The sequence below is a fragment of the Acipenser ruthenus genome, chromosome 50, assembly GCF_902713425.1.
Source record: "Acipenser ruthenus chromosome 50, fAciRut3.2 maternal haplotype, whole genome shotgun sequence".
Taxonomy (NCBI): Eukaryota; Metazoa; Chordata; class Actinopteri; order Acipenseriformes; family Acipenseridae; genus Acipenser; species Acipenser ruthenus.
In genome coordinates, this window is record NC_081238.1 from 3241626 (window position 1) to 3260666 (window position 19041).

Consider the following 19041-nt stretch of genomic DNA (forward strand, 5'->3'; position numbering starts at 1 on the left):
TCCCTTTTTTTCAAAACGCTTTAAATTTACTTTAAAAATTTACTTTTTTTTTTATTTTTTATTATGTATTATGTATTCTGCTTTGAGATACATGTTGTAACACAGCAGGGAGGGGGGTATATTTATGCCAGGTAAAATGCTTAGCCGTCCTGCGAGCTAGTCAGGGACCTGCATAAGTGTGTACTTAGTGCTCCAAAGGTTTTTGTTTATTTTGCTTATTAAAAATAGTGCGTAAACACTTTTAAAACTACAAATCCTGGGTCTGCTTTTAAAGGGGCAATGAACCGTGGCGAGTACAGCAAGTTTACATATGGTGGTAGCAGTGGGATTCAAACCCATGCTTCCAGTCTCTCTGGAGGCGTGGGTTTGAATAAAACAAAATAAACCACACAGGTTTCACACTGCCATTTTTTTTTCTTTACGGTTGACAAATGACAAAAGGCACAGAAGGACAGCACTGCACAATTATATTAAAATACAATTACTTGTTAAATGGAAGAAAAAAGCCCTCCTATGCTTTTATTTGTTATGAGTTGATACGGGGTCAGCCTTGTTTCTGGCGGTTCAGCTCTTCAGTACATGTTTGTTCTCCAAAAAGGTGAATAATTGTGCTCCTGTAAAATCGTACCTTCTACAAGTCACGTCATCAGAATAGGGAGCAAGTCTCAACTCAGAACTGCGGGATCTACTCACTCTTCTGGGAGGATCATGTTCCAGGATATCTCCCTCCTCTTGATGTACAGTCCACACAAGCACACCGAAGCCTGGCCTCTTCTTAGAGCAACAATAGACTACAAATGTGATTTATGTTTTCCCACCAGTAAGTAACCTATCCTGTTCAACAAAATACTTAATTACTGCACAATTAAACATAGACTATTTCTAGTGTTGGCTTAAATATGTGTCTAAATTCAGAAATTACGCTAGCAAATGATACCGTTAAGATGCATCTCATTCTCCACCTGATCTCAGGCACATCGGAACATAAGAAAGTTTACAAATGAGAGGAGGCCATTCGGCCCATCTTGCTCGTTTGGTTGGTAGTAGCTTATTGATCCCAGAATCTCATCAAGCAGCTTTTTGAAGGATCGCAGGGTGTCAGCTTCAACAACATTACTGGGGAGTTGGTTCCAGACCCTCACACTTCTCTGTAAAAAAGTGTGTCCTATTTTCTGTTCTGAATTCCCCTTTATCTAATCTCCATTTGTGACCCCTGGTCCTTGTTTCTTTTTTCAGGTCGTAAAAGTCCCCTAGGTCAACATTGTCAATACCTTTTAGAATTTTGAATGCTTCAATCAGATCTTCTTTGTTCAAGACTGAATTGATTCAATTCTTTTAGCCTGTCTGCATACGACATGCCTTTTAAACTCAGGATAATTCTGGTCGCTCTTCTTTGCACTCTTTCTAGAGCAGCAATATCCTTTTTGTACAAGGTGACCAGAACTGAACACAATATTCTAGATGAGGTCTTACTAATGCATTGTAAAATTTTAACATTACTTCCCTTGATTTAAATTCGACACTTTTCACAATATATCCGAGCATCTTGTTGGCCTTTTGTATAGCTTCCCCACATTGTCTAGATGAAGACATTTCTGAGTCAACATAAACTCCTAGGTCTTTTTCATAGTTCCCTTCTTCAATTTCAGCATCCCCCATATGATATTTATAATGCACATTTTTATTGCCTGCGTACAGTACCTTACACTTCTATTAAATGTCATTTGCCATGTGTCTGCACAGTTCTGAATGCTGTCTAGATCATTTTGAATGACCTTTGCTGCTGCAACAGTGTTTGCCACCCCACCCCACCCCCCCCCCCCCCCCCCCCCCCCAATTTTGTGTCGTCTGCAAATTCAACGAGTTTGCTTACTATATCAGAATCTAAATCATTAATGTAGATTAGGAATAGCAAAGGACCTAATACTGATCCCTGTGGTACACCACTGGTTACCTCGCTCCATTTTGAGGTTTCTCCTCTAATCAGTACTTTCTGTTTTCTACATGTTAACCACTCCCTAATCCATGTGCATGCATTTCCTTGAATCCCTACTGCGTTCAGTTTGAGAATTCATCTTTTATGTTGGACTTTGTCAGAAGTTTTCTGGAAATCTAAATAAACCATGTCATATGCTTTGCAGTTATCCATTGTAGATGTTGCATCCTCAAAAAAATCAAGCAGTGGCAGAAGACGAGCTGCCAACCGCGCCTCTGCCAGAACACATTTAAAGGAAAACAATAACAAAAACATACGGCTTCGCCGTTATATTTATAAATACATATGAATAAATCAGAATGCAAACACATTTTTTGGATATGGAATTTTTTAATAGAGCATATATGTGTTACTATATGTGTTCCATAGTAATTATTACCCTATCTGTACTCTGTTAGGCGTTATAAGCTAGTTTTGCATTTTACCTTAAGGACGGGTCAAAGGTCACGGTCAAGTTAATTTTTTAATAGAGCATATATGGATTCATTTGTGTATTCTATAGTAACTATGACACTCTAAACTCTCAAAGTTCTAAACAAGTTTTGCATTTTAGCTTTAGCAAGGTAATATGTGCAAATTATTATGCTATAATAATGATGCATTAATTTATGAACTGATGGACGAATTAACGAATTAATTTTTTCAATTGACAAATTAATTTGTGAATTAATGGAACGAATTGACGAATGAATTTGTGAACTGATGGACGAATGGACGAATTAATCTAAGTATGAATCGTTTTGGCACAAACGGCGCTCCATACTAATGGGCGTCTTTGTAGGGATGGAGACCGCGCGCGCGCACATGTATCACAGCCAGGCGGCTCCGAGGAAGCAGCTTCACCTTTCTCGCATGCAGGCATATTAAACACAGAGACGTTTTTCAAACATTCAGAAGTTAAAAAAAAAAAAAAAAAAACCACTGTTCCATCACTGTGCTTGTCGTGGACGGTAAAAAAGTAAGTTTTTTTTTTTAACTAAAGTTGAGTTGTTTGCGACGCACGGGTACCCAGGCTTTGTTTAAATGAACAAGGCCGGTTCAATTTAAAATGTAAGAAATAAACTGAAAGGCGCCGGTGAAGTGAGCGTTTCAGCTGCGTAGAAAGAAAAGTAACACAGTGCAGAGAAAAAAGGCTTTTGTTAGAAACACGATTTAAACCTTTTGTGTACATAAACAACAACAACAACTGCTTTATTGTATTGTGTGTGTGTGTGTGTATATGCTGGTACTGTATTACCACCCGCTTGTATCTCGGGTGCAAAAGCTAGAACAATCTGTTTCGTACCTACCTGCCACAACGTTACCACGAAGTACCACAAACAGTCTTTCAATAACAGGAACATCAATGCATTTGTATCATTGGAGCCGATGTACTTTATTGCGTTTCAGTGCAGAACTTCACAAGAAGAAACGTGTTTGCTTTAACACGTTTATATAAACCAGGATAACTAAACGTAACTTATTGCTTTTGTTCAAGCTTGCAATTCAAAAGCTGAAATCATTCCATATCCAGTGTCCAATCATCTGTCTCACTAATGAGGTGATTAAGTGCATCTGCTTCAGACAGTCACTCCAAGCATGTCATGGTCAAGGATGAATGATCGGGTGATTAAAAAGAAACCAAAAACATTTAGTCAAATTCCATTATTTATATAACTTTTTTTTTTAAAATAGTAAATGTTATGATAAGTTTATTTTGATGCACAGTGTAATATATAGCCTATATATCGAGAGGAACGGTAGTTCCTTGTGCCAGGTTACAGCGACGCGTGAGAACTGCCAGTTACTGTCTATACAGCACAGATAGTTTACATGTTTTCAGGGTATTGGCGCAGCAAAAATAAATCGGCCAAAAGCACCATTCCACATTTAATTTGTAGATCTCAACACTTACGTGAAATGTAGAAAAAAAAAGTAAACACCTGTCCTACAGTAAGAGAAGTAAGTCACCAAAGGAAGGTAAAAATGTACATCGCCTTCTCCAGATATATATATATATATATATATTTTTACAGATTTTTGCAAACCCCAGGCACTTTTATCCTCGCATATGTATACAGTGGAACGCACTTATTGACGTCTATCATGTATTAAATGATTTAGTGATTTAAAAAAATAAATAAAAAAAATAAAAAAATTGACTAGTCGCACGCATCGCAGGCATAAAAAATAATTGTAAAACCCTGGCACTTTTATCCACACGTATGTATGTTACAGGACATCAGATTTTAATGACCATTAACTTGTTTTTGTCAACGTGGAAATTAGAGAAAACACTTATAAATGATACAGACATCACAATATTAAATTGTGAAAAATTGTTTCTGTTTTAAAATGGAACATTTGCCGGCAAAAAAACCCAAAACTTTTTATATAAATATAAAAAGGTCTGGTAGACGTGGGATTTGAACCTACAACCTTCAGTTGTGAAGCGTGTTGTGTTAACCGTCAGTGCTGTTTTGAAAGATTAAGTCAGCCAGTTGTCGTCTGTGCAGCTTATATTTGGAAACTGGAAGTCAGTAAACCAGGCTGTGTTTCAAACAAACACTCACGTCTGATATTTAACAAGTTTGATTTGCCTTACATTGACACTTCAACACACAAATCTTAATTCATGCAATCAAACTGAAAATTGATCATTGGAGGAAGTGTCAAAATAAGTGAAAATACTCTCCCATATGGAGGAACAACATTATACTTCATTAATTGACGCTATTCACATTGTATAATCGTTGGTTACATAAAGCATTTCCTTTAGAGTTACAAATCAGTCAACCTGTTTATTTTTTAAAGGTTGTAAACATACCATGGTCAGTGTTGGCTGTACCCTGGGTCCTTTACCCATTCCAGGGCTCTACGTTTAGATTTTTAACTACTGGCCCTTTGGGCCACTGAGCTTTTTACTGGCCGGGATGCAATTTTATCTAGCCCAATATATTTATATATTTTTTCATGATGTTTTTTATTTTCAGTATGTTTCTAACTGTGTATGGTAACCAAAGAGAGCCCAGGTCTCAAAAGAAAGTGGCTAAACAAAGCCTTCAGTATGTTACTTCAGCCATTTAGCATGCACACATAGTGTGCTTGGCAGAAAATGAAAATGTTGTATTCAGGATTTGAAAATGTATGCGTATAAATAATACTCATTTTATTCAGAAGCAAACATGCAACCAAGCTGTTACCATATAGTCACAGCAACGCTAAAACCTGAATTATAATAATCCTAATTAAAAAAAAAAAAAAAATTGAATAGCATATTATGAGTACACAAAAAACCTTATACATTAGCTACTAGTAGAAGCAAACGCGTTTTTTTTTGTTTTTTTTTTTTTTTTTTTTTTTTTTTTTAAAGTCGACGCTTAACACGTGTTGTCAGTCTTAAACCCGTTATTTGCATATTAAACATAAGGACTAATTAATTATGCAATGCTTGTAATGGCAACATTCTACAGTAATCATATTCTGTTTCAAAATGTTGCCAATTGTATTGCCTTGTAAAAGCTAATGTTAACAGATCCCTGCTTGAGTTCTGCTGTAATGACTGTACATAGCAGCTTCTGCAGCTGTTGCTAGCCGGTCGTGAAACAGCTTCTGGGAGCATGGTACCGACAAACTTTGAAAGCGTGAACTGAAATGTTATGATGACTATAAAGACATACTAAATGTTAAGCAGAACAACGCAGTGACTAATAAGAAAAGGCAAGATACTTGGAGTTGGAAAGGAATTATTTTTTAACTCTGGACTGCATTTCAATGTAAAACATCTACTGTTGACTTTCTATGAATGGATGGAGTAACGTCAACATTTGCACTGACCATTAAAACTACAACCAGGTATCCTTGTTTTTAATTATTTACAGGTTATCGAATAAACAAAGTAACTTGACTTGGATTCATCTGATGTCAGTACTTGATGGCTAGTTGTAATTAGTAATGTTAAACTATTGTAATGTTGGAAAATATTTTCTATTGTTTTGGCCAGGTTACAATATTTACACTATTAAGATTATTTTATAAATATGTTAGAATTAAACGGGTGTAGAATATTTAAGTTACTCTATGATGGGTGTTATTGTATTCTCAATACGCTACAGCAAAACTTATTTGGTGGTTTGTGCAATATTATGCTACTGTTGCTTTTAATTGGAAGATGAGCCCTATGACATTGCTGCTCCATTGAGTTTTGTATTTTTAAATCAGTAAACAAAAGGAAAAACTTGTGCGTAAGGAAATAGGGTATTGAACGAAGAAATTCTCGTCTTGGACATTGTTTGTTTGTACATTTTGTGAACCCGGCTAAACTTTACTGGCTTACACTGTTATGCTGTCTGCTTGTACACATGCATTTGCCTTTTTATTCTTGGGAGCGTAACGGACCAGAGTTCGGGTAATCGAATACACAATAATGTTGAACCCAGGGGAGGGGGCCGGGAGGGGGCTGGGGACACGACACAATCAAAAAAATAGGAGCTTCCTTTGTGCAGCTTGCGGTCGTGTTGTGGTTTTCATGTAGCTTTGTGTCCGGGAGCTGTCGATCTGAGCTAAACCATTTAATAAGAGCGTTCCTTTGCCTGCTGTTCCAACGCTTCAGTAAAAATAGCAGTTTTCACTGCTTTAAACTGTATCCTGTACCGTCTCCATTTCATCCTGCTGCCGACCAGGAACGCTGCCACTACAATATATAGCAGATTGTTAAGTATGTGCAATGTGAATTGAATGCATTGATTGCTAGTTAACTATTTCTAGTAATCTGGTAATGGTGTTAAATGACAAAGTACCGGGTGCATTTAATAGATGTAATGAGTCCTACTTTCAATATGCTCTGATGACATGTAGGCGTACCTGTTTTTACCTTGTTTTAATGAATTAAAGTATGAATAATTGACACCCTTTTGGGATGTAGACTTTTTTTAGTGTGTGTGTATATATACAGTGGTTTGCAGAAGTATTCAACCCCTGCAAAGTTTTCACATTTTGTTGGCACCTGAGCGTACTCCATGGCACTTTCAAATTAGACTTTACATGTAGAATCTACACAAACTACTCCACATTGATAAAGTTAAAAAATGCATCTAGAATATAAATAAGTAAGATTTACAGAGAAAAACAGATTAAAAGTTGCATAAGTATTCAACCCCTTTGCTACTGCAGCCCTAAATCAGCTCAGGTGCAAATGATGTGTTTTGAAAGGTCACAAAATTAGTGAAATGGTTTCATCCTGTGTGTACTCAAAGTGGTTTAACTTGTAGATAATCTCCCTCAGGTATATAAAGACTTTCAAGCTGCAACTCACATAGTGATCCAACAAAGCAACCATGAAGACCAAGGAGCTTTCGAAACAAGTCAGGGATAAAGTGGTAGAGAGGCACAGAGCAGGAGAAAGGTACAAGAACATTTCAAAGGCACTGATTATCTCTCTCAGCATGGTGAAATCCATCATTAAGAAGTGGAAGATGCATCATACAACCCAGACACTACCCAGATCAGGTCGCCCTCCCAAACTGAGCAGCCGGGCAAGCAGGAAACTGGTTCAAGATGTCACTCTGAAGCCAACAATGACCTTGAGAGATCTGCAAAGTTCTGTGTCTGGGATGGGGGTCAGTGTTCGCACATCAACAATAAGCTGGTCCCTACACAAAGCAGGCCTGTATGGACAGGTGGCAAGAAAGAAGCCATTACTCAAAAAGCCTTATCTTAAAGCATGTATGGAGTTTGCGAAAAAGCATGTAGATGATACCACAGACATGTGGGAAAAGGTTTTGTGGTCAGACGAGACAAAAATTAAACTTTCCTGTCTAAATTCCAAGCTTTACTTCTGGCGCAAGCCCAGCACTGCACATCACCCAGTCAACACCATCCCAACTGTCAAGCATGGTGGTGGCAGCATCATGTTATGGGGATGCTTCTCTTCAGCAGGGACTGGGAAGCTTGACAGGATAGAGGGGAGAATGGATGGTGCAAAGTACAGGTGAATCCTTGAGGAAAACCTGTTTGAGTCAGCCAAGACTGGGGAGGAAATTCACATTTCAGCAGGACAATGACCCGAAGCACAAAGCCATGCTGGAGTGGTTCAGCAAGAAGAGAATTAATGTTCTTGAGTGGCCCAGTCAAAGTCCTGACTTGAATCCAATATGGCAAGACTTGAAGATTGCAGTCCATCCATGATATCCAACAAACTTATCAGAACTGGAGCAATTTGCCCATGAAGAATGGGCAAACATTTCACCATCCTACTGTGCAAAGCTAGTAGAGACCTATCCAAAAAGACTCAATAGCAGTAATTGCTGCAGAAGGTGCTTCTACCAAGTACTGACTTAAGGGGCTGAATACTTATGCAACCAGTAAATTTCATTTTGTACATTTTCTTTGCAAGTTTTGCTGACATTTAACCTCCTCCTCGTATGTGTTCAGTTTAACCACTACAGCTTTGAATAAAAAAAAGTTTGTTTAAAACAATGCATTCATTATTTGTAATTCAACAAAATGTGACATTTATTAGTAGGGGGTGAATAATTTTGCAAACCACTGTATACACACACACACATATACATATATATATGTGTGTAATTATATATATATATATATATATATATATATATATATATATATATATATATAATAATTACACACACTGATGCACAAAAGAAACGCAACACTTGGGTGTAATGGATTTAATCAGATATTTTAAACAGATGTCAAAAAAAATCATAGAAAATGTGAACAAAAATACAGATCAAAGAAGTTTTTCAGTATAAAACGTGATGCACTGTCAAAATGAAAACATTACAATGTTAGTATCGGGTATGACCACCCTGAGCAATAACACAGACCTGGCAGCGTTGACGCATAGACCTGATCAGCCTCTGGATAGACTGCTGTGGGATGTTCCACTGCTTTTCCTGTGCTGCTGCAGCCAGCTGGCGAAGGTTGGCTGGTCGCGGTTGCCCCACCGGTTGGCATAACGGTCCTGGGCCGGTGTGGTGACCCGCTGCCTTCCAGGACGTGGCCTGTCCCTCACAGAGCTGGTTTCCTGTTTTTCTGGACTAGTCTGCTGATTGTTGAAGCAGAACATCTCATTCTCCGGGCAACTTTTATCACAGACAGGCCCCCTTCAATTATGCTGATAGCAACCGTGCGATCTTCATTACTCAAGCGGGACATGGTCGTATCTTTCACTGTTCTTGCGTTAATTAAATCTTTTCGAATGGCTCTTTATAGAGATTCTTAATCAACTCGTTTTAACTTGACTCAAATAACAAACCCTGAGCATTTTTATGAAATCACTTGAGCTCAGTATTTTGTTATCCCAAGGAACAATACTACTCAAACAATCAACAAACCTATCTGCTCACCATTTAAAATGCAAATAACATTATGTATGTGCCTAGTGAGCTATTGATGTAAAATCTAGACTGTTGCATTTTCATTGTGTGTGTGAGTGTGTATCTAACTCCTATCTATCTGTCATTAGTGTGACAAGGTCACTGCTGTACCTTGTAATGACTAGACTGAAACGTAGTATTTTGTAAGCCACTTGGCTTGTTTATTATTTACAAAGTGCAAGTACAACAGCAGCACCCAGAATATGCTTCCATCCCTTTTGAATTGAATGTCCAGATAAGCTAAGAGCTTTCTAGTAGTCGAGTTACCACCCCCTGCCGGTATAGGGTTTTTCTGTGACAGTATTTAACTTGTATGCTTCCCAGTGGACCAACCAGGAACAGTGACTTCTTTCAGTCCCTCCAGGTAATTAATTCCCGTTTTCATAGTGGCTTATTTAATGTTCCTTATAGTTGCAGATGTTAATTGTATCTTTCCGCCGCTTGCCATGCAACAAAACAGCCCAGTAAATGCCCTACTAAAAAGTCCAGTGTTTGTCCTGTGATTTTTACGTTAGTTTTTTCTTCCGCACTGACACGCAAACCAAACTCGCATTAAAAACACATTATTAACGTGAGGTTCAGAGTGATACTCACACTGTTTGCGTTAATAATCCAAGCGGTTCTGTGCAGCTCCAGATATCCTCCGTGCAGTTTTTTTCCTTGTCCAGCTTCCTGGCTGAACCCGACCCATGCGCTTTCCTTTTGGGCTTGTTTAAAACCACGCCCACATTTGGAATTCATCTTTTTGTTTTCTGGGACTTCCAAGTACCAGCTGCTACAAGAAAGTTTTGTTCTATTTGTTCTCCAAACAAATATTTTGAATCTACTTTTTTATATCAATCTGAAATTGAGCACTGTGCACGGCCTCGTTTTTGCTCATGCGGCTTTCTAGAAACCTTGCACAAACAAGATCTTCAGTTTCATATCAGTTGTCGGTGTCAGAGTATCGGCAGGTACCGGTAGTTTTGCAAAATACAGTAGTTTGAAAAATGTGACCACATACCAGAAAAAAAAAAAAAAAACATTCACGATTTGCCACAAATCATTATGGATTGCCTTGTAAATACTGTATTACGAAATTATAACTGTTCAGATCAGCTGAACTTTGAAAAGTCTTCATGGTTGCCATAAATGCTTTTCATGGCTTGAAAGCTCTTAAATGTGCTTGTGTTTGAACTGTAAAGGAATACTTGAACATCGAAACATTGCAGCTGATGCCTTTCAAATACTGCTCCATGAAAACAGTTAAGCAGGTAGGTAATTTCAAAGTTCCCTAACAGTCCAATTAATATGTCCATATTAACATCCATTTAACTGCTGTCAGCTACATGTCCAAATATTAAAATGTACAGAAATATCTGAAAGTGAAAGTAACTTTAATTTCTTACCGGTACTGTATTACTGTGAGAACTATGCATTTTATTTATATTGTAATCTCAAAACATGTTAAATGTACACAAAGCCAGATTAACACTAGCACCACCATAGCCACTTTTTGAATGGCTTTTGCAATTCAAATTTAAATATCTCCGCATATGTGAATATCTTGTGCACGTCCGTTCTTAAGTGTTAAGTATTTGAATTACCCCATACAGTGTTTCAGCTGCAGAATCGTAAAAATGAAGTTATAAGCACCTGCTTCTTCAATCGCCAGACCTGCAGTTAATGCGGCATATTGAAATCAATACAATATAGCCAACAATTTAGTCTGGGCTTTGTAATAAAATCAAAGTCATTTTGAAATAACGTATTATAATCCTGTTGAGTGCTTGAAACACTGATGAAAGTCATTCTACGCTATTATTATTATTATTATTATTATTATTATTATTATTATTATTATTATTATTATTATTTACTCTACGTTTCTCGGACAGAACGACTGTGCCACCCCGAGTGCGACGGTGCAAAAGACGTCTCATCTGACCACAAAACCTTTTCCCACATGTCTAGTATCATCTACATGCGTATTCTAAACTCTCTGCACTGATGCTAAACAAAAGCCAGAGACTCGTTGCGTTGTAAAATGCAACGAAGTACGGTGTGGATATACTGGATCAAATGGCACGGCTGTATTCTGTCAAAGGTGGTACTCACACCTGGCCTGTGTCTGTTTTTTATAATGTTTTGGACCTGGCAGCCATCAGCGCTATGGTTTTGTACAAGGAGTGCACTCGTAGGGACTTCATTTTGCAGCTAGCCCTGGAGCTACGGCAGAAACATTTTGATGAGGCACAAAAGCCGGCTGGTAAATGCCCCTCAACCTTCAGCCAGCGCTGCGCCCACTGGCACACGGAATAAAAGACAATGCCAGGTTGCTAAATGCAATAAAAACAGAACTTTTGATGTCTGCGTCCGTTGTGAAAAGGCAGTCTGTGACAAATGCACTGGTACAGTTGAAAAGCGTGTTTTCTGCGTAGATTGTACGTGGAAAGCTGTACTAGAACTCTGAACAGACAGACGGAGCCTTTGAACTCTGTTTCACTCAAAGCACTTTCACTTTGCATAAGTTGTTATATTTTTGTTTTATGCTGTTTTTATAACTAGTCATGTATGTTATATAATTTTATATGTGCATACAGCTTTCTACACCTGTTTACGCAAGTTTTTTGCGTAAAGTTTATTTTATTACAGTTTTTCATGTTTGTGCTCTTTTGGGAAAAAAATAAGAAGTTTAATTTTCAATGTAAATACGGTGTTTCTGCTCTGAATGTTATACATGATCATAAATAAGAATATTAAGTTGTAGCCGATTTGTTTTTCATTTTCACATTGAAGCTGTTTTAAAATGGAGCCGCACATTTTGCGGGTGCGGCGGTTGTATGTAGTCTGAAATCTCGGTGGTTCTAGGGTTCAGTGCATATTACTTATGAAAAATGGCACAGCGAAGATAACATAACAGGAATGCGCTTGCAGCTGATCAAAAGGAAGTTCATTGATGCTTGTTTATTTCATCATTGCAGTGCATTTGCTAGAAGCTGCAAAAAATACTTTGCAGACATGTGTCATTAAAATTATTGCATGTCAAAAATCTTAGCAATGTTTTTATATTTTGGATTTTGTGATAATCAGTATTTTATGTGTAAGTAATGTGATAGCTGTGAACCTCCTGGGTTTTAAATTGCATGCATGAGTGGTGGAAAGACCAGGATGAATACAGACTTCATTGGAAGCATGTCAGTTTCCTTAGTGTAAGACGACTGGAACTCACTCTGGTTTGTTGCCCCTTTAAAAATTGACCCAGGACGCAGAAAATGGATTTTTCAGTGCGCTGACGCGCTATTTTAATAAACGAAACAAAATAAACACCTAGCTCTTATACGAGCACTAACTAAGCACACAGGAACCTAACTAAATTGCAGGATGGCTAAGCCGTTTACCTGCTACACAAACTCTAAACAAAATGAACACAGATTTCCCCAACACACCTTCATAGGTTTCACAGTACCTTACTCTTGGTACGCCTTCACACCCTGGCAAGCGGGCTCCACACACAGCAGCATCGAGTGCATTCTTTAAATACCCTGCACCTGGTTCTAATTTAACAATAACTACTAGGTGCAGGGGATAATTAATAATAAAACAATTAACAAATCTAATTAAACAATTAAACTAAACAAATGTGCCTACGCACATGTTTTCTGCAGGGAGGATCTAACCCCCTCCCTGCTGTCTTACACTAGATAACAGGATCAACGTGACTTTTCACCTGCAGAGGAACGCACAGGACCTTTTAGAAGCTTCCGAGTCACACTGCAAAAGTCCGCCAATGCAGACGGCTGCAGGTTCAGCATGAAAGCAATAAAAAGCACATGGTTTACTACAGTAGCCAGAGGGGTTGTCTTTTATCTAATTTACTTTATTTGCAAGAGTTTTAACAACCAAACGAGCAAGATGAGCCGAAATGGCCTCCTCTCGCTAGTAAAATGTCATCTATTGGCACATGAGGAAGGCATCTACATTAGTAGCCCGTTTTGTTTTAGAAATGCAGCATTAAATATAATGCTTAACTTTTGAATTTCACGATTGAATGTTAGCAGCGTGTTTAGTACTATCAGAAGCTGTTCTTTGCCAGAAATTATATATATAAGAAAAAAGAAAAGGATATTTCAGGTACGTAAAAAGGTTGAATAATTGATTACAAATCAATTATCAGGACGTTTCGGACTACAAGTCCTTCATCGGCTGAATACAAAAAAACAGTGCTTTAAGAAGCTGATAAAAAACAAACAAGTAGTCTTTTAAACAAAATTCCAGAATGATGATGATGATGACGACCTCAGAATAGAATGTTCATTCCAAATGGCTCCAAAGTGCCTAGTTTGAAAATAAGTTCACATTCCTTTTGTTTCCTGGCAGCATTAGTTCCATAGCATTGAACCATCCCACAAATTGTGATGTCTTCTGTAGTGTGGTCATTTCTGTTAAAATGTCTGGCGACAGGGAAGGTAGAGGTGTTAATTCGTATACTTCTTAGATCAAATAAAAGGTGCCCCAGAGGGCGAGCGCTAGCCTTAAAATGAGGTGTCCCGCTCCAGGAACCGGCTACACTACTGAACCCTCGCTATACATCACATGGGATCACTATCCCCTAACTAACCTACTCATGAGCCAGTTGCATCCTACTGGCTCATGAGCCAGTAGGATGCAACATTGAAAATGGATAACTGCAAAGCATACGACATGGTTTATTTAGATTTCCAGAAAGCTTTTGACAAAGTCCCGCATAAAAGATTAATTCTCAAACTGAACGCAGTAGGGATTCAAGGAAATGCATGCACATGGATTAGGGAGTGGTTAACAGGTAGAAAACAGAAAGTACTGATTAGAGGAGAAACCTCAAAATGGAGTGAGGTAACCAGTGGTGTACCACAGGGATCAGTATTAGGTCCTCTGCTATTCCTAATCTACATTAATGATTTAGACTCTGATATATTAAGCAAACTCGTTAAATTTGCAGACGACACAAAAATAGGAGGAGTGGCAGACACTGTTGAAGCAGCAAAGGTCATTCAAAATGATCTAGACAGCATTCAAAATTGGGCAGACACATGGCAAATGAAATTTAATAGAGAAAAGTGTAAAGTATTGCATGCGGGCAATAAAAATGTGCATTATAAATATCATATGGGAGATACTGAAATTGAAGAAGGGAACTATGAAAAAGACCTAGGAGTTTATGTTGACTCAGAAATGTCTTCATCTAGACAATGTGGGGAAGCTATAAAAAAGGCTAACAAGATGCTTGGATATATTGTGAGAAGTGTTGAATTTAAATCAAGGGAAGTAATGTTAAAACTCTACAATGCATTAGTAAGACCTCACCTAGAATATTGTGTTCAGTTCTGGTCACCTCGTTACAAAAAGGATATTGCTGCTCTAGAAAGAGTGCAAAGAAGAGCAACCAGAATTATCCCGGGTTTAAAAGGCATGTCGTATGCAGACAGGCTAAAAGAATTGAATCTATTCAGTCTTGAACAAAGAAGACTACGCGGCGATCTGATTCAAACATTCAAAATCCTAAAAGGTATAGACAATGTCAACCCGGGGGACTTCTTTGACTTGAAAAAAGAAAAAAGGACCAGGGGTCATAAATGGAGATTAGATAAAGGGGCATTCAGAACAGAAAATAGGAGGCACTTTTTTACACAGAGAATTGTGAGGGTCTGGAACCAACTCCCCAGTAATGTTGTTGAAGCTGACACCCTGGGATCCTTCAAGAAGCTGCTTGATGAGATTCTGGGATCAATAAGCTACTAACAACCAAACGAGCAAGATGGGCTGAATGGCCTCCTCTCGTTTGTAAACTTTCTTATGTTCTTATGTTCTATTCATACAATGACTCGTGCTGCTTCATACGGCCTTGGCTGGGCATTGCCTTCACAAGCACCGCTTGCAGTCTCAGGGTTGCGTAGCGGTCGTTCCTGCAGAGCGTATCCTCTCCTCTCGAGTATACGCCGCTCCCCTCTGGCATGGCGTTACAGTCGCCTCGAACCATCTCCCGTGGATGCTTTTGAACTGACGGACACTCAGTCAAGACCCGCCCACCTGTTGATTGAGGTCCAGCACAGCCAATCACTTGCTGCCCTTCCCCTCAACCAAGCCTAGCAGGGAGCAAGTCTCAATCGAGCGCCCGTCTGTAAAACAATAATTCAATTAAACAAATCCACTCCAAAACAACACACAAACCCATTTTCCCATACAGATTATACCAACACTAAATACACATGTGCAGGGCAATCACCCTGCTACAGCGTATTACTAGAAATTCTGTGTCCCTGCAATAGTAAAGCCACCCCTGCTATTAAGGTCAGATTTTTTTAGCCCCTTGAATGACCGTATTAGCACTGTATTTAAATAAATCACTCAATAAATGTGTGTGTGTTTTTTTTTTTTCAGCAGCTACTAAACAGAATACCGTGTGATGCCATGGATAGTGTGAAGATGGAATCTGTCCCAATTAAAGAGGAGTTCCCTGAACATGAACCTGTCCCCTTTAGTGTGGAGTTCTCTGGGCTGGCTGCCCTCTGTGAGGTGCAGTGTGACAGCAGTCAGCAAGAGGTCTCTGAGATTAAAGCTGAGCACAATGAATTAGAGATCCCCCAGACAGAAGAAATGCTTCCTGTGAAACAAGAAGAGGTGCTGGAAATTAAACAGGAGCCCCTGACAGTAGAGTTTGACCACATGGAACCAGGGAAGGACGAATCTGAGGACTTTAAACCAAACATCCCAGAGCTAGAGCCTGCACGCCTGTGGGAGGGTAGTATGGTGCTGGAGAGAATCTGCATAAAAGAGCAAGGCACTGGAGAGGAAGGCTCTCCCAACAGCATGCAGGGAGGTGGAAAGGAAGACGGGCGGTCATACTCAGAATGCAGTCTAGCAGGTGAGTGACTCCCAGTAGCTGTGACATTTGTCATTCTAGGTTGCGTGATATCTACAGTGTGCTTGAATGGGAGGGAGCTATAAGGAAAAATTGATGAAAACTGAAAAACAATAGTGAAAGTCAAAAATATGTGTTATTGCTGTAATACAAGAATATAACTATTTGAAGAAAGCAGAGACAAATGCTCTGGGTCACAGCAGATGGAAACTGTGCAACAGGCAATGGCTGCAATCACTTTAATACATGGAACACTCCCCTATAATGCCATCATTTGAGACCCTCCCCACCTGAACCTGTGTGTGTGGCCAGTCCCCAAGCCTCACAAACATTCCCCTGCATCACTTCTCTAGATTCTCCCATCCCCCCATGCAACCAAAACACAGCAGAACAGAGACACTTTCCACAAATGCCCATAAATGGTCATATTTGCTGACCCTGCATTCCAAAATACCCCACCTAAACTCTGCTCAATATTTCTCCATTGAATGTACCATACATCCCAAATATTAATATGGACTATCACATTTCCTTACAGAGCATATAGATAAGATTACTAGGTATTTGTTTTTCCACTACCACGCCAACCAGTTCAAGACGGGACTCAGTACTGGTGAACTTGAAATATAGATATAATGTTGTCATTGTTTTGGGGTGGGGTGGGATAGAAATACACCTGGAACGTTGTAGGAGAACTCTAAAGTAGATTTTGATCTCAGGGCTCAGTTTCACCAGCATTAGTCTTTACTGACATTGCTTTGGTTTTAAATTTGTTTGCTTTTCTAACCTGATGTAACCCAGTGCAAGCCTCCATAGCTGACATTCACATGCTTTAATCCACTCTACCACCTAGCCACACTTAATTACTTACTTTCCTGTTCATATTTTCCAGGTTCCAGTCCAGCAGCTAAAGCAAGGATGGGCGGTGGAGAATATCCTGACTGTGGGAAAGGTTTCACCCAGTTAGGGCATTTTGAAATAAACCAGCAAATTCACACAGGTGAGAAACTGTATTGCTGCTCTGACTGTGGAAAGAGTTTCAAACAGTCAGCACACCTTAAAAGACACCAGCGAATTCACACAGGAGAGAAACCGTATCCCTGCTCTGACTGTGGGAAGAGTTTCAGACGTTTAGAAAACCTGAAAATACACCAGCGCATTCACACAGGAGAGAAACCGTATCCCTGCTCTGACTGTGAGAAGAGTTTCAGAGATTCGGGAGACCTGAAAAAACACCAGAGAATTCACACAGAAGAGAAACCGTATTACTGCTCTGACTGTGGGAAGAGTTTCAGACATAAAGGAACCCTGAAAAGCCACCAGCAAATTCACACAGTAGTGAAACCGTATCACTGTTCTGACTGTGGGAAGAGTTTCAGACATTCAGAAGACCTGAAAAAACACCAGCGAATTCACACAGGAGAGAAGGTGTATCACTGCTCTGACTGTGGGAAGAGTTTCAGTCGTTCAGAACACCTGAAAAAACACCAGCGAATTCACACAGGAGAGAAACCGTATCGCTGCTGTGAATGTGGGAAGAGTTTCAGTCATTCAGAACACCTGAAAAGACACCAGCGAATTCACACAGGAGAGAAACCGTATTACTGCTCTGACTGTGGGAAGAGTTTCAAACGTTTAGAACACCTGAAAATACACCAGCGAATTCACACAGGAGAGAAACCTTATCTCTGCTCCGAATGTGGGAAGAGTTTCAAACGTTTAGAACACCTGAAAATACACCAGCGAATTCACACAGAAGAGAAACTGTATTGCTGCTCTGACTGTGGGAAGAGTTTCAGGGAATCGGCAACTCTGAAAACACACCAGAGAATTCACACAGGAGAAAGTCCTTATTGCTGCTCTGACTGTGGGAAGAGTTTCAAACGTTTAGAACACCTGAAAATACACCAGCGAATTCACACAGGAGAGAAACCTTATCTCTGCTCCGAATGTGGGAAGAGTTTCAGGGAATCGGGAACTCTGAAAATACACCAGAGAATTCACACAGAAGAGAAACTGTATTGCTGCTCTGACTGTGGGAAGAGTTTCAGGTATTCAAGACTGCTGAAAACACACCAGCGAATTCACACAGGAGAGAAACCATATTTGTGCTCTGACTGTGGGAAGAGTTTCAGACAGTCACAACACCTAAAAACACACCAAAGAATTCACACAGGAGAGAAACCGTATCTCTGCTTTTACTGTGGGAAGAGTTTCACAGATTCAGGAGGCCGGAAAAAACACCAGCGATTTCACAGACAAAAACCTTAAAGCGCATGTTCAGTGGGACTTTTTACTCATTCAAGGGGGAAAAAACATCTTGCATTATTAGTCCCTGTGTAATAATAATTTTTCTGTGTCACTCTTAAGACCATGCATTTTAAATGGTAAAGATGCACTTGAGAAAGTGGGTGGTGATGCGAACATGTCTAGTTTAACTGTGTCAATGCAGACAGTGCCTGGGAGCAGGAATATACAGAAAGGAAACTATTCCGCAGCTTATCTGATATACCAGTCAGGAGAAATCGGTAACTTGTGTGGTAAATGAGTTTCAGGGTTTAGCATTTAAACTTGATTAATCTGAAAATAAATAAATTGATCAGAACGATTATCCTGACCCTGTATATAGCATCCAGAGACGAGACTGCACCGTCCTTACTGGGCAATCAGCTGGATGATTTGACTTGTAAATTCATCACGTTTCTAGAACTAATGAAAAAATGATAATGTCCTGTGGCTGAATCACTGAATATTGTGCAACGTGTAGCTTTGCACTGTGCATT

At 39.2% G+C, this 19041-nt stretch overlaps 1 pseudogene; it reads left to right on the forward strand.

Annotated features, from left to right (window-relative positions):
* The window catches only part of LOC117404772 (zinc finger protein 271-like), a 41556-nt pseudogene that overhangs the window by 7351 nt on the left and 15164 nt on the right, over positions 1-19041 (forward strand).